The 15,228-nt window shown below is 45.5% G+C and overlaps 1 pseudogene; it reads left to right on the top strand.

Annotated features, from left to right (window-relative positions):
* The first annotated feature begins 382 nt into the window (after positions 1 to 382).
* LOC123388775 lies at positions 383 to 501 on the top strand (annotated as a pseudogene).
* The last annotated feature ends 14,727 nt before the right edge of the window (positions 502 to 15,228 follow it).

Here is a 15,228-nt window from a genome sequence, read left to right on the forward strand (position 1 = left end):
GCCACAGATAATTTTTTAAAAATACTGATTCTTCGGGACGCCTGGGTGGCTCAGTTGGCTGAGCCAACTCAGAGGCTGCCTTCGGCTCAGGTCATGATCCCAGCGTCCTGGGATCCAGTCCCACATCAGGCTCCTTACTCGGCAGGGAGCCTGCTTCTCCCTCTGCCTCTGCCTGCCATTCTGTCTGCCTGTGCTCGCTCTTTCTCCCTCTCTCTCTCTAATAAATAAATAAAATCTTTTTAAAAAATACTGATTCTTCACTATAGTGTGAGAAGTTCTATATGTCACCTTCATCTGTAAAGCGGGGATAAACTGCCAACTTGAATCCATCACAGTTTTGGATGGTTTAAAGTCCAATAAGCTAGGGGGAAAAGACCGCATGGTCTACGGCCATATCACCCTGTATGCACCTGATCTCATCTGATGTGAGAAGTTAAGCAGGGTCAAGCCTAGTTAGTACTTAGATGGGATTCTGCCTGGGAATCCTGGGTGCTGTGGGCTTTAAAGCAAAACAAAACAAAAATGGACTTCTTCCTGCAGGAAAGGGAGCAGTTTGGGGTTTCACTTTTTCATCTTTCCCACTAGAGGGCAGTCAAGAAGTACGTATAATGTCAGAAGTACAGCATCCTTTCTTGATCAACTTCACGGTGTAGAGATAGAGGGTCCACACCTCAGTATCATCAAAGCCATCTATGAAAAACCCACAGTGAATATCATTCTCAATGGGGAAGAACTGAGAGCTTTTCCTCTAAGGTCAGGGACACAGCAGGGATGTCCACTATCACCACTGCTATTCAACATAGTAGTTCTAGCCTCAGCAGACAACAGAAAGAAATAAAAGGCATCTGAATCAGCAAAGAAGTCAAACTCTCACTCACTGAAGATGATGTGATACTTTATGTAAAAAAGAAAAAAAGACTCCACGCCAAAACTTCTAGAACTCATACAGAAATTCAGTGAATTGTCAGGTTATAAAACCAGTGCACAGAAATCTGTTGCATTTCTATATACCAACAGCAAGACATTAGAAAGAGAAATTAAAAAGTCAGTGCCTTTTACAATTGCACCCCTAATAAAATAAAAAAATAAAATACAATTGCACCCCAAACCATAAGATACCTAGGAATAAACCTAACCAAAGAGGCAAAGAATCTGTACTCAGAAAACTATAAAGTACTCATGAAAAAAAATTGAGGAAGACACAAAGAAATGGAAAAATGTTCCATGCTCATGAATTACAAGAACAAATATTGTGAAAATGTCTATGCTACCTAAAGCAATCTACACATTTAATGCAATCCCTATCAAAATACCATCCTTTTTTTTTTTCAAAGAAATGGAACAAATAATCCCAAAATTTAGGATTAATTTTAGTAGCCAGAGGAATGTTGAAAAAGAAAGCCAAAGTTGGTGGTATCACAATTTTATACTTCAAGCTCTATTACAAAGCTGTCATCATCAAGACAGTATGGTACTGGCACAAAAACAGACACACAGATCAATGAAACAGAATAGAGAGCCCGGAAATTGACCCTTAACTCTATGGTCAACTAATCTTCGACAAAGCAAGAAAGAATGTCCAATGGAGAAAAGACAGTCTCTTCAACAAATTGTTTTGGGAAAATTGGACAGCCACATGCATAAGAATGAAACTTGACCATTTCCTTATACCACACACAAAAATAGACTCAAAATGGACAAAAGACCTCAATGTGAGCAAGAATCCATCAAAATCCTTGAGGAGAACACGGGCAGCAATCCTTCGACCTCAGCCACAGCAATTTCTTCCTAGAAACATTGCCAAAGGCAAGGAAAGTAGGGCAAAAATGAACTATTGGGACTTCATCAAGATCAAAATCTTTTGGACAGCAAAGAAGACGGTCAACAAAACCAAAAGATAATGGACAGAATGGGAGAAGATATTCGCAAATGACATATCAGATAAAGGGCTAGTATCCAAAAATCTATAAAGAACTAACGAAACTCAACACCCAAAAAACAAATAATCCAATCAAGAAATGGGCAGAGGACATGAACAGTCATTTCTGCAAAGGAGACATCCAGATGGCCAACAGTTACATGAAAAAGTGTTCAACATCAGGGAAACACAAATCAAAACCACAATGAGATACCACCTCACACCAGTCAGAACGGCTAAAATTAACCAGTCAGGAAACGACAGATGCTGGCGAGGATGCAGAGAAAGGGGAACCCTCCTACACTGTTGGTGGGAATGCAAGCTGGTGCAGCCACTCTGGAAAACAGCATGGAGGTTCCTCAAAAAGTTGAAACTAGAGCTATCCTATGACCCAGCAGTTGCACTACTCGGTATTTACCCTAAAGCTACAAATGTAGTGATCCGAAGGGGCACGTGCACCTGAATGTTTATAGCAGCAATGTACACAATAGCCAAACTATGGAAGGAACCTAGATATCCATCAACAGATGAATGGATAAAGAAGATGTGATATATATACACAATGGAATACTATGCAGCCATCAAAAGAAATGAAATCTTGCCATTTGCAACGATGTGGATGGAACTAGAGGGTATTATGCTGAGCGAAAAAGTCAATCAAAGAAAGACAATTATCATATGAGCTCCCTGATATGAGGAATTTGAGAGACAGAGTGGGGGGTTTGGGGGGTAGGGAAGGAAAAAATAAAACAAGATGGGATCAGGAGGGAGACAAACCATAAGAGACTCTTAATCTCACAAAACAAACTGAGGGTTGCTGGGGGTGGGAGTTAGGGAGAGGATGGTTGGGTTATGGACATGGGGGAGGGTATGTGCTATGGTGAGTGCTGTGAAGTGCGTAAGCCTGACGATTCACACACCTGTATCCCTGGAGCAAATAGTACATTATATGTTAATAAAAATAATTAATAAACAAAGTTTTTATAAACCTTTGTGACTTTGGAATAAAAACAGTACACAAAAAGAAAATATTAATAAATTATACTTTACAAAAATAAAAAAAAGAAGTACTTATAATGTCGGTGTATCATGAAGCCAAAATTGCTCTTAAACCAAGAGACTGAAACAGGTAGGAAATAATAAAACAGAGCAAAAGCAATTATCCAGTGGTCATTACTGAATATAGTTAACACTACCAAGCTGTATGTTTAAAAATGCTTAACAGGGTAACATTTGTATGACGTGTATTTCACCACCACTGAGAGAGAGACAGAGATAGTCTTCAGGCCAGAAGCCTGGAGTAGGCACGAACCGTCCACATTGCCAGCTTCAGCTCACAAGATATGGAGAGAAGTGGAGGGACACACAGGCTGGCCCATCACAGGGGCTCTTGAACCTCTTCTCTGGGGCACATATACTTATACATACATGTACTTTTATTCTAGTATTTCTTTATCCTTGTTTTCCAAAGCCAACTGTTTTAGAATCTCCCCTTTCCATAATCAGTTAGTTCATTCAACATTTACTGACTACCTCTTTATTCCAGGCACCTTGGAAGGCTCTGGAGGACAGCCGTGAATGAGTTTCTGCCTCAAGGGGTCCAGAGAAGATAGTTCTTTCTCTTTGGGGCCTTTGAAGGTCCTGCCTCTCCTTCATTTCATTGCCAAGTGGGCCGCTTGGAGCTGTTTCTCAAGCGTTCTCTTGAGAAGGTAGGGAGACACGGAAGAAAGATGGAGAAGGGCTACAGAACCACAGAGTGATCTAGGGTTACCCTGACAACAAGATCAGAGGAAAACGGCCAAGCCCTGAAGGTGCTAGGGCTGGACTCAGCTTTGGCCATCTCTCCAAGGAAGGATGTCACCTTTTGACTCTAATAGAAGTTCACTGAAGTGACTCTTTGAAATCCAAAGGAAGAGGGGCCCACGCTTTGAGGAACTCATCCCACGTCTACTCCAACCTTGTTCCGATTCTGTAGGAACACAGGATGTCCTCACTCCAAAGGTTGGCTGAGACCTCTGGAGGCAGTGTAGGGTATATGGGTAAGGGTTTGGCTTAAGAATCAAACAAGCCTTAGTTAAAACTCAGGCTGTGCCTCATGGCATCTGTAACCTTGCACAATGTTTGTATGTCTGAGCCCTACTATCTTCACTTATAAAATGGAAACAATAATATTAGTAGCTCCTCAAAGGCTGTTGTAAGGCTGACATTATAAAATGTACATGAAGTTCTCCGCACAGTGCCTCGCACGCAGTAAGCGCACAATAATGCTGGCTTACAAAATATGAGCTGAACTGGAACTCAGAGTGCGTCTTACCCAACTCCAGTCTACAGATGGGAGGCCCGGTAGCCTAACAATGGTGGAAAGATGGTAGATTTTGGAGTTAGACCTAATTCGAATACTGACTCCACCACTGGGATTTAGGAAGTTACCTTAATCTCTCTAAACCTCCGTTTCCTCATCTGTGGAATGGGACAGTCAGGTTGTTCTGAGGACTAAATGGGAGGTATTCTGTAAAACACCTGGTACGGGGGCCTGGCATACAGTAGTTGCCCAATAAAATGTTCCTTTGTGTCCTTTCCTCTTTCTGGTTGTCCAGAGTCATATTTGGTCCTCCCTTCCTCCCCTCTTCTTACCCCTTCCTTCCCTCCTTCCTTTCTAGTGGGATCCATGCCCAGTATGGAGCCCACTGTGAGGCTTGAACTCCTGACCCCGAGATCAAGACCTGAGCTGAGATCAAGAGTCGGACACTCAACCAAATGAACCACCTAGGTGCCCTGGTCCTAACTTTAAAAATGCAGGGCTCAGAGAGTTCGTGGTGACATTCATGGTGCAAACATGGAAGTCAAGCATATCTCAACTCAAATCCAATTCCTGATCTTGGGCAAGTTATTGATCCTCTTTCTGCTGCACTTAACTTGTCTGTAAAATGAGGATAATACTAGTACCTACCTAGATCCTGGTGCTGGTGTGAGGATCCAGCTCTTTCGAAATGTCCCATAAATGTTTATTTCATGTCCTGCAACCATGGCTCTGATGTAGAAGATACTCTCAGGTAGATAAGTAGTAATGCCCATATTCATTCATTCATTTGTTCATTCATTCATTCATTTTTTTGTTCATTTGTTCACCAGGCTATTAGAGCTGGAATTCACAGAATTAGACAAGACCCCTGCTCTTGAGCTGCTCACAGTCTACAAAACTTAAACAATGACTCCCTGACTGTGTGTCAGGGGCTTTGAGGAGAGGCCAGATCACAAACAGCTGAGAAAACAGACTCGGAAATCAGACTTCAGCCCTGCCAATCTGTGACCTTACCCGAGGGACTTAACCTCTCTGTGCCTCTATAAAATAATATAAAGTAGAGATTATCAGTCCATTTCATTCACAGGGTTGTTATGAAGACTGAATGGTTGTGTAGCTGCAAAGAGCTTAGAACAGACTGGCACATGGTAAGTAAACTACGTGGGCTTATTCAGTCAATAGAAGCATAGGCAGAAATGACACCAGCAGCTTTCTGGGGTAGGGGTGGAGTCCTAGAGGAAGAAATAGGGAAACCCAAAAGAAATTCAGGGCAATTCTAGGGGCACCTGGGTGGCTCAGTGGCTTAAGCCTCTGCCTCCGGCTCTGGTCATGATCCCAGTGTCCTGGGATTGAGCCCCACATCGGGCTCTCTGCTCAGCAGGGAGCCTGCTTCCCCCTCTTTCTCTGCCTGCTGCTCTGCCTACTTGTGATCTCTCTCTCTTTCAAATAAATAAATAAATAAATCTTAAAAAAAAAAAAAAGAAAGAAAGAAAGAAAGAAATTTAGGGCACTTCTTACATGTCAACACCCCTACATTTCACGTTTTACAATAGTCCCACCAGCCAAACCCGGAAGGGACCCTGGATAATGTTTTGTGAAAGGCTCAGTTTACAGACGAGAAAACTCAGGTCAGGTGAGGTGAACAGAATAATGGCCCCCAAATATGTCCACATCCTAATCCCCAGAACCTATGATTATGCGACCTTACATGGCAAAAGGGACTTTGTGTGTGTGATTAAATTAAAGATTTTGCATTGGGGAGATTATCCTGGATTATCCGGGTGGGCCCAGCATAATCACAAGGGTCCCTGTAAGAGAAAGAAGGGAGCAGTAGAGTCAGAGAAGTCAATGTGATGATAGATACGGGGTTGGACTGAGGTGGGGCCAATGAGTTAAGGAACCCGTGCATGTGTAAACGGGTACCTCTGCTTCCCCCACACCCCTTTCTCCCATGGGTGCCTTTCCATTGATCTGAGCCTTCGTTCCCTGCTGATTGTCCCTGGAGCCAAATCTGCTACTTTCAGCTTTGATAAAGTGTCCTCCTCTCCATCCCTGCCTTCAGAGACAAAGCCCGAGCTTTATTCTCGGAAGTGGAAACAAGGAGTGCCAACAGGAAAGGAGTGATATTAGCTATCTGGAAATCTTTTCAAGAAAGAACTCCCCCTAGATGAGATTTGGGAACGAGGCTGATGAGATCTGGGAAACGTAGCCAATAGCAGATAAGTAGTTGTCTAATTGTCAGGGGTCCTCTGTGAGAAAGATGTGGCGGCTGGGATGGAAAACTGGTAGGAGGCAAAAGAGCTTATGCTTCCAGAACCAGACAGGGCAGAGGAGGCCTTGCGAGGCTGGGAAATGAAATTTGGACAGGAATATCCCTGGAGCGGAGAAGAGAAAGTAGTCAGGCTACTGCTACTAGAGAGAACAAAAGGGTTCACCAGGGATCAAGAAAATGGGTCCTACTGGATTTGGTAGGTGGGAACATAACCAGACATCAAGTTCTTGGAAGGTTGTTAGTATCCACCAACAACTCTCCTATCGGAGATGGCATGGGAGTGGGAGCCCATCTCTTGTTTTTTTTTTTTTTTTTTTTTAAACCATGCAAAGCCTGGAAGGACAAATACTAAAATGCTACCAATAGTACGATGGAATTATGGGAGGATTTAGTGTTTTACCATTTAGCTTATAGACTATTTTCGAGGTTCAGTCATTAGCATAGATTACCTTTGCAAATGAAAGTTATCTATAAAAAAATAATTAAAAGGAAGTGACCCCTTGGTTATATCTAGTTTGTGCCTGGATCTTCCCATACATTATCTCACTTCTACTTAAAAACAGTACAAGTTAGGTGTGCCCATTTTATTTATTGGGAAACTGACACAAAGACTTGCAGCGATTTGCTCAAGGTCACACAGTTAATAAGGGCCGGAGCTAGGATTTCAAACCAATTCCTTTGCACTCATAGGCCACCCTCTTTCTACGACACAATTTGCTTCCCTTTAAAGAACTGCCAGGTCTCTCTGTGCTCTTTCTGTGTTTGGAGCAACCGGCTGCTTATATAGCAGCCTTGGCTGGCCTTATCCTCAAGAGAGGGAACAATACTGGTGCTGTTGGACTCCAGGAATCACCTTAAACAAGAATACCCTCATTTCCTGTTTCACCATTCCCACTCTTGTTATGCCTTCGAGTACACTGGTCCCTCCAGACCCGGTTAGGGCTGGGGGAACTGGTGGGTCAAGGCCCAGGGTCCATGCGCCCAGGCTCTGCAACCCTGGCTGCTTTTCCTGCTCAGTCTCCTTCACTCTACCTCCCAGTGGGCCATCTGAAATAAGTTGGGGTTTCTATAAATACCAGAAGCTAGGTGATTCCCCCTGCATGTGTTAATCCAGGGCACTGAGATAAATGCTCAGTTTCCATTGGGCAGGTTGACCTGGGGAGGGTTGTTTCTGAAGGGACTCAGACTCCACACCACTTAGCACAGCACTTGGCATGGAGAAGACACTGAGTCACTATAAAACGTATCCATGGCTACAAGACATCAGCCAGGTCACTCTCCCTGCTAGCAGATGCCTGTTCTCTCCCCTTAGGTCAAACATTGTCCAAGTAGCAAAGAACTGAGCAAGCCACTAGTATATTCTGAAGACCTCCAGTATGTCTTACTTTCCAAAATGACTAAAGGGAGTGTGACAGAATCTTACAATTATTGAGCGCCTGCCTGGGATCAGCATTCTGCTCTTTCTTGTATTCACTCATTCAACAAATACTCAACTTGTTGAGTGTCCATGGGCTAAGCGTTGTACTGGATGCCACAGAAAATAAACAGGTAAACAAGGCTATGCAAGGAGCTTCTTACTTGGAGCATAGGAGTTTTTAAAAATTATTTTAAAATTATTATATAGTAAAATTGATTTCTTCTGATGTATGTTCCATGCATTTTAGTACCTGTAGATTCATGTAACTAGCATCACAATCAGGATGCAGAACAAAGTGTAGGGATTTTAAGTTCCATTTGACTATTGAGGCCATTGAGGTCCAGAGAGTCTGAGCAACACCCCAAGACAAGTACCCTGGGGTTAACACAGATGACAGAAGGAAATTGGGATTTTGCTGTGGAGTCCGAGAGAGGCTAAGGAAGGGATCTGGTTCCAGGTATTGGGCCTTGAAGTGGAAATTTTTGCTTTTTCAGGGATGGTTGCAAACTTCAGTGAAGTCTATTTTGAAGACTTAGAGAAAGCTTTCTGGGATTTTAGAATTTAGCTGGGCCCAGTGATTTACTCTCTCTGATTACCTGGCCAGCCTCAAGGTCTATAGCCTGTCTAGAATAGCTGATTTTAATTATGAAATATTTGGGCTCATTTTCTTTAAAAAACATGCATACATGGTAATCTTTGCCAATCACTCCTGGTCAGATTTGTGACAGTTACTTGATGTACCCAAAATGAAACAATTGTTTTTCCGACTCCTCTCTTGGGGAAAGCGTGCTTGCTGCCCTGATCACAAGCCTGCTTCTAACTTGATGGGTTTAATGAGTGCCGTCTTGGAAAATTAACCATCCAGTGTTGTGAACATTGTAAATTAAAAGTCAATAAAGTAGATTAAAAGGTCAAGAATATCTTCCAAGGAGTGTCGGATACTCACAACATCTAATACCTCTCAAATCACCCACTGTGGTTGCTGAAAACACTTTTGAAGGGTTTTAGCCTAGCGTTTTAATTTTAGTTTATATAATTAATAAACACACATGGTTAAAATGATATTAAGTGACCAATACTCTCCCTCCCGCCCCCAGACCCTAGTCCCTTGGTCTCCGTTTCCAGAGGCAAACATGATGACCGGTTAACTGTGTATCCTTTTGGAAAGTCACTAAGCAATCAAAGGTATTTTATTTATGATCTATAGAATATGTATTTACATATTGTCTAAATGCAATCCCATGTTTCCTGACTCTATTGGATTAAGTAAGTCAATGGGGGGAGGTGGGCCCAGGGATTCTTCGATTTATGGCCGGGATGCCCCCTGGTCCCGCCCATTTGGTCCTGACCCATCCACCACTGGTGCTATCTTCTGGCAATGGCTGGTTTTCCGGATGTAGTTACATACAGGGCTGGTCTAAGGCTTCCAAGGCAAGGCTAAGCTTGACTTCCCAGTGGAAAGGGGAATTCTTCTCCTCAGAGTCCCCAACAGGATCCCAGATGCCCACTTCCACAGCTGGTGACCTCCAGCCTGACATAAACCTCACGAACAACTTCCTTCCAAAGTGCTTGGAATTCTCACCCTACGAAACTGAGTTGGAAGGGACTTTAGAGAGTGACCCATCTCCATTCCAGACTTCCCTCCCACACACCCTTTCCCCACCATCGGGTCTTCTAGCTTTGGTGGGGGTGGGAACGCACCAGTGAAAAAACACTGCCTCCCTGGGGCAGCCCACTCAGTGGTCACCCAACACAAAGGGCCGGAAAGATCTTCCCTTTATTGGCTGACACATGTGGCCCTCTGATAACCACCTACTCTCCCCAATGCAGGATTACCCAACAAACACACTAGATATAGCTCATGGAATGAGCAAAATGGAGGCTACTGAAAAAATAATTTTTTTCCAAGAAATTGATACAATTTTTTAAAAATTCTGAAGTGGTCATCAATGGAAAAATCAGCACATTATTGGACTTCCTTGTACTTGTTCTTAGGATTTACATAATTTTATTTTGTATTACCTGTGGGGATGGGGGTGGGCAGGAGATATTATAATCTTTAGAGTCTGAAGACCCCTAAAGATCTTGAATGAGTTCCATGGTCCTACATTCTGCATTGACCCAAAGAAAGTCTCCTTCTCAGATAGCCTTTCAAACATCTAAAGACTTCCTCCACTCTCACGCTCAGCTTTGCTGGTTTGTCAGGCTGCAGGAAGCCCTTTCTGAGCAACTGGGAGAGAATTGGGGTTTCCCCCGAGACACACAACCCCATCTGTATTTGTCTTACTCGGTGTCCTGACCCATGTACAAAGAGAGAACCTGAGTGGGTGCCCACACAGTGCCCACAGGGTCAGTGACTACTCTTTTACTTCATGGCAGAAGCTTGAACACCCGCCCACCTGTCCCCATCAGCCTTACATCACCCGTCTGGAGGGATGGGGATCATCCCTTCGCCCCCTTACACGTCCCCAGGACAACCAGGCTCTCCCACTAGGCTGTCCGTAGCAGGGCTGTGGAATGGGGCTGCTGTTGAGAGTTGGTGGCACTCAGCCTGGGAGGATGAGGGTATAAGAAGGGGTGACTAAGCCTTTCTAGCAGCCCAGGGGGGTCATACATATGATGGCCCTTATTACTAAACAGGGCATGGCAGAGAGAAGGCTCTGGAGAACAGGGGACCCTGAATGGAACAGGAAGTGGTCACTGTGATTCAACCACAGAGCTTTTTCCTGAATGCCATCCGTTAAGAGTGACACAGCTTTTGGGGGGAAGTCACTGTGCTGAGGTGGGGGTGTGGGTAGGTAGAGAGATGTTCAAGTTATGGCCTGGTGCTGCCACAGAAACTGGGCAGCGAAACCAGGAAGGAGGGCTCCCGACTCACTGGTATCTCCAGGGGCCAACTGCCAGCCTGGGTCCCAGCCCTGTGGGAAAGTACTTCTCCGTAGAGGTGGAACAGCCCCCGGGAGGCAGCATCTCTCTGCCTTCCTGGGGTCAGGGACCTAACTCACCAGAGCTGCCATTTGGACAGGTTGCTTCTCTGAGCCTCTATTTCCTTATCAATATAATGGGAATAATAATGGAGTCCACGAACTGGGTTGCTGTGCTGATCAAGTGAGATTTACATGATTAACACTCTGAAGAGAGATTGGCATAGGGTAAGTGGTAAGAAACAGTAGTTGTTACTATTTTGTGGCTATTATAACCAGAGACTCTCAGAGGTGGAAACCTTAGCCTGAATAATCCTTTTTTTATTTTTAAGATTTTTTAAAAAATTTACTTATTTGACAGACAGACCACAAGTAGGCAGAGAGGCAGGCAGAGAGAGAGGAGGAAGCAGGCTCACCGCTGTGCAGAGAGCCCGATGCGGGACTCGATCCCAGAACCCTGAGATCATGACGACCTGAGCCAAAGGCAGAGGCTTTAACCCACTGAGCCACCCAGGCACCCCTGAATAACCCATTTTAAAGATAAGAAATCTGGAGTGTCAAGAGGACACTGATGTCCCCACGGTCTCACATAACCAATTGGAGATGCAGCTGTGCCTAAAACCAAGGGCTCCCGCTTCTCAGTCCCTCTGTCCCTTCCCCCAGCCCTCCTTCTTGATCACACCATTCACTGTGTCAATCATCCGCTAATTCCTATAAAAGGCAGGCAAAATTGTTCCATCTCTCAGATACCAGGCCATTCAGAATGCTTCTGTCCATCTTCTCATCAATTTCTCTAGAACTCAGCCCTCGCTGCCCTCCCCCTTCCGGGAAGTCCTCTTGGTTTAAAGCTCCTCCAGAACTTTGAGACGCTGGGTCCTCTCAGCTATTAGTGGACAGCCTGCTCTGGCAAGGACTTCTGCAACCGTCAACAATCGACATGAACATATAGGGGCAGAGGACAACATTGGTAAAACATGGGTCTTTCAGGGCTATCTGGCTGGCTCAGTTGGGAGAGCACACAACTCTTAATCTCAGGGTGGTGAGTTCAAACCCCATGTTAGGTGTACAGCCTACCTAAAATATTTTTTAAAAATGGGTCTTTCAGGGACGCCTGGGTGGCTCAGTTGGTTAAGTGGCTGCCTTTGGCTCAGGTCATGATCCCAGCGTCCTGCGACCGAGTCCCACATCGGGCTCCCTGCTCAGCGGGGAGCCTGCTTCTCCCTCTGCCTCTGCTTGCCACTCTGTCTGCCTGTGCTCACTCTCTCTGACAAATAAATAAATAAAATCTTAAAAAAAAAAAAATGAGTCTTTCAGGGTGCCTGAGTGGCTCAGTGGGTTAAAGCCTCTGCCTTCGGCTCGGGTCATGATCCCAGCATCCTGGGATCAAGCCCCACATCGGGCTCTCTGCCTGCCTCTCTGCCTACTTGTGATCTCTATCTGATAAATAAATAAAATCTTTTAAAAAATAAAAATGGGTCTTTCAAATCATAACTTTAAAAATTATTAAAACTAATTTTATAATAAACATAAAGTAGTAATAATAGCCACCTTTTTTTTTTCTTTTCTTTTTTGAGTTTATTTTATGCCAAGATTTCTTCTGGGTGATTTACAGGGAATATTTTTAAATCTGCATTTATAATATTCTCAACAAGTGAGGCAGATTCCTCAATGGCTTCCACCCTTCCAGGGTTTTCCCTGGCTTCTGGCAGCTCACCCCAGACAGTAGTGGCTTGTGGACAGTTTTCACTGTCAGGAAACATCCAGTCTCAGATAAAGCCACAGAGCACCAGGATAGGGGACAAGGATGGGATGGGGACAAAGACCCCAGGTACATCTGGGAACAACCAATCAAACCTATCCATTATGGTTTTAAGCATATTTCTGAGAGACCTGCCCTCTCTTGCTGGGATCAGATCCCCTCAGTTTCAGGGTCAGCCTGAGGGTAGCTGGCCAGGTCTGTGGTGTAAAGTCCAAGATCTTCAGCGTCCATTTTCAGCCTGGTGGGAGAATCACTCCTTCCTCTGTCCCTAATCTCTGGGACCCGGTCACTCACCACTCCTTCCTCTGGCTCCTGACCCCGTCTCTCTTACACCAACAAGATCTGTTGCAATTTCCTCCAATAAACCTGGGGGTGTCATACATCTGGTCTTCTGCTCATTTCCTTCCCTGCCTCAAACACTCCTCCTACCCCCTGCTTGCCGTCTGAGGACATTCCTGGGGAATTAAATAAAGACTTTATGTGGGCCTATCTCTCTGGACAGAACAGGGACTGGGATTTAGTCTTCATTATTTATTAAAATAGGCTGCAGGCCTATGGGCTCAAGTTTGCTGATTTGACTTTTTAAAAAATATTGCATTAAAATATCATTTATCCTGGTCCTTGAGTTTTTGGGCATCCCCTCCTTAGATTTTGTACTCAAAGCAACTTCCCCACTCTCCTCACACTCTTCCCTGCCCCCTGTGCATCCCCAGAGCCCCAGCATATTACCTGAAGGTTTGATGAATGAATAAATGAATCAGTGAATGGAGTGGAAAGAACACCAGACTGGGAAGTGAGAGCTCTGAGGGCCAGACTCTGCCACTGATGATGTGATCTAGGCATATTCTTTCACTCCGCAGACCTCAGTTTTCTTATCCGTAAAATGCACAGGCTCTATTAGATGATCTTGCAGGGTCTTTTTTTCTGCAAATACTCCAGAAACATTCACAAATAAAATTATGGATCAAACATTAAAAAAAGTCAGACAGTTCCTTGCCCTGGATGTAGTCCTACTTGGGTGGATTTAGTAATTCTCTGAACTGTACATTTTCCCTCTGGATAACAGGATGGTGTTTGCCTTGCGCTGCTGTGAGGCTCCAAAGAGAGAAGGTGAGCATTCTGCATTACTCCACACCCTCTCAAACCTTGAACCGTAGGACTCTCTTTCACACTTTTTCTATAAGCCAGTAGACAAAAATACTAACATCACACCTTGTACTGTGCGTGGGGAGCAGCTGAGTGCCATGATTCCAACCCCACCTGGCCACTTACTGGCTGTGTGTCTTAGGGCAAGTTACTAAACCTTGCAGAACCTCCCTCCATTTCCTCATCCGATGAGTGGGCATGACAGTTCAGAGTTCTCCCACCTCACAGCGTTGTCGTGAAAGCGACTGGAGACTGTCCCTGCTGGTGCACTGAAAGCTGACGAGCACCACAGTGGGGAAGCCACCCGGGGACGCCTCCCACCACGATGAAGTCTGCTTTCTTCCCTCCCTCCCTTGCACCTGCTCTCGGGAAAAGGAACAGAAACTCCTTCTTCCTGACATGGGAAGTGATCCCTGCCAGGCGAAGCTTAACTTCTCATTGGCACCAAAGCCTCAAAGTAAAGGAAATGAAGTGGAATTTCAGGTGCTGAGGAGGAGAATTTGGGGGTGGGAGACCTTTTCTGAGTCACTGATAGCCCATCTAATAAACGATGGCTCGACCAGTGCTTTCAAAAGCTCCAGCCACTTTCTCCATTGGGTCATTTCTTATGGAATCGCGGGGGTAGAGCTATTCACTTCTCGGGCCTCACCTCGCACATGAAAGGAGAGAACCGAACACGCTGTCCTCTGAGCGCCCCCCCGCGCCCCCCATCTTTGAGATTCTGATGGTGCTTTGGAAGGGCAGGAGGGGAAAGACGCCTATTTCGTTTCCCTTTGCCCTTCTTAGATAACCTCTCTGTTCTCTTGCCTCTCACACAGTCGGCCTCCGCAGGAGCTGGCCCCAGGGCAGGGCCCCCCGGAAGGCCCAGGATGGATTCAGGAGCCCGTGGGTGTCCGGGCCTCGGAGACTGGGGGGGAAAGGTAAACGCTCGGTCCCTCCAGCCTATGGGAACCCGGCTAGGTTGGGGCGCATCCTCCGCCCGCCCCACCCTCGGAGCCGCCCTGGCTGGGCGAGGGTGCGCATTGCACAACTGCCGCCCGGGGAATGTAGCCCGGGCAGTTCCCACGGGGCTCCCAGCCCAGGGTGGGACCCCCTCCTTGGCAGGGCGATCAGAATCACACGCGGCAAAATATTAATTATTGTTGCTTCCAAAGCCCCACCACTGGCGGGCGCTGGGCCCTGCCCAGGAAATCCAAATAATCAGCCACCATTGGCATTTTAGTCTCCCCCGGTGGGGGAGCCAGGCCACTCCCCGCCGCCACCACCACCACCGGTGCTCTTGCTTTTTTTTTTTTTTTTTAGCCAGGGCCACTTCCTGGAACCCAGCCTGAGACCCACAAGTGCAGGGAGGGGCTGGGCTGTGGTGGAGGTGAGAATGGGAGAAGCGGAGAATGTGAAACTCTACGGGATGAAAGAAGAAAACCCCACTGTCCAAGCAAATGTATACGCGATTCTCCTCATTTTGGAGACGAGGCTGAGAGATATAAGAA

The sequence above is a fragment of the Mustela putorius genome, unplaced genomic scaffold (assembly GCF_011764305.1).
Source record: "Mustela putorius furo isolate JIRA1106 unplaced genomic scaffold, ASM1176430v1.1 tig00003909_pilon_pilon_pilon, whole genome shotgun sequence".
In the NCBI taxonomy this organism is placed as follows: domain Eukaryota; kingdom Metazoa; phylum Chordata; class Mammalia; order Carnivora; family Mustelidae; genus Mustela; species Mustela putorius.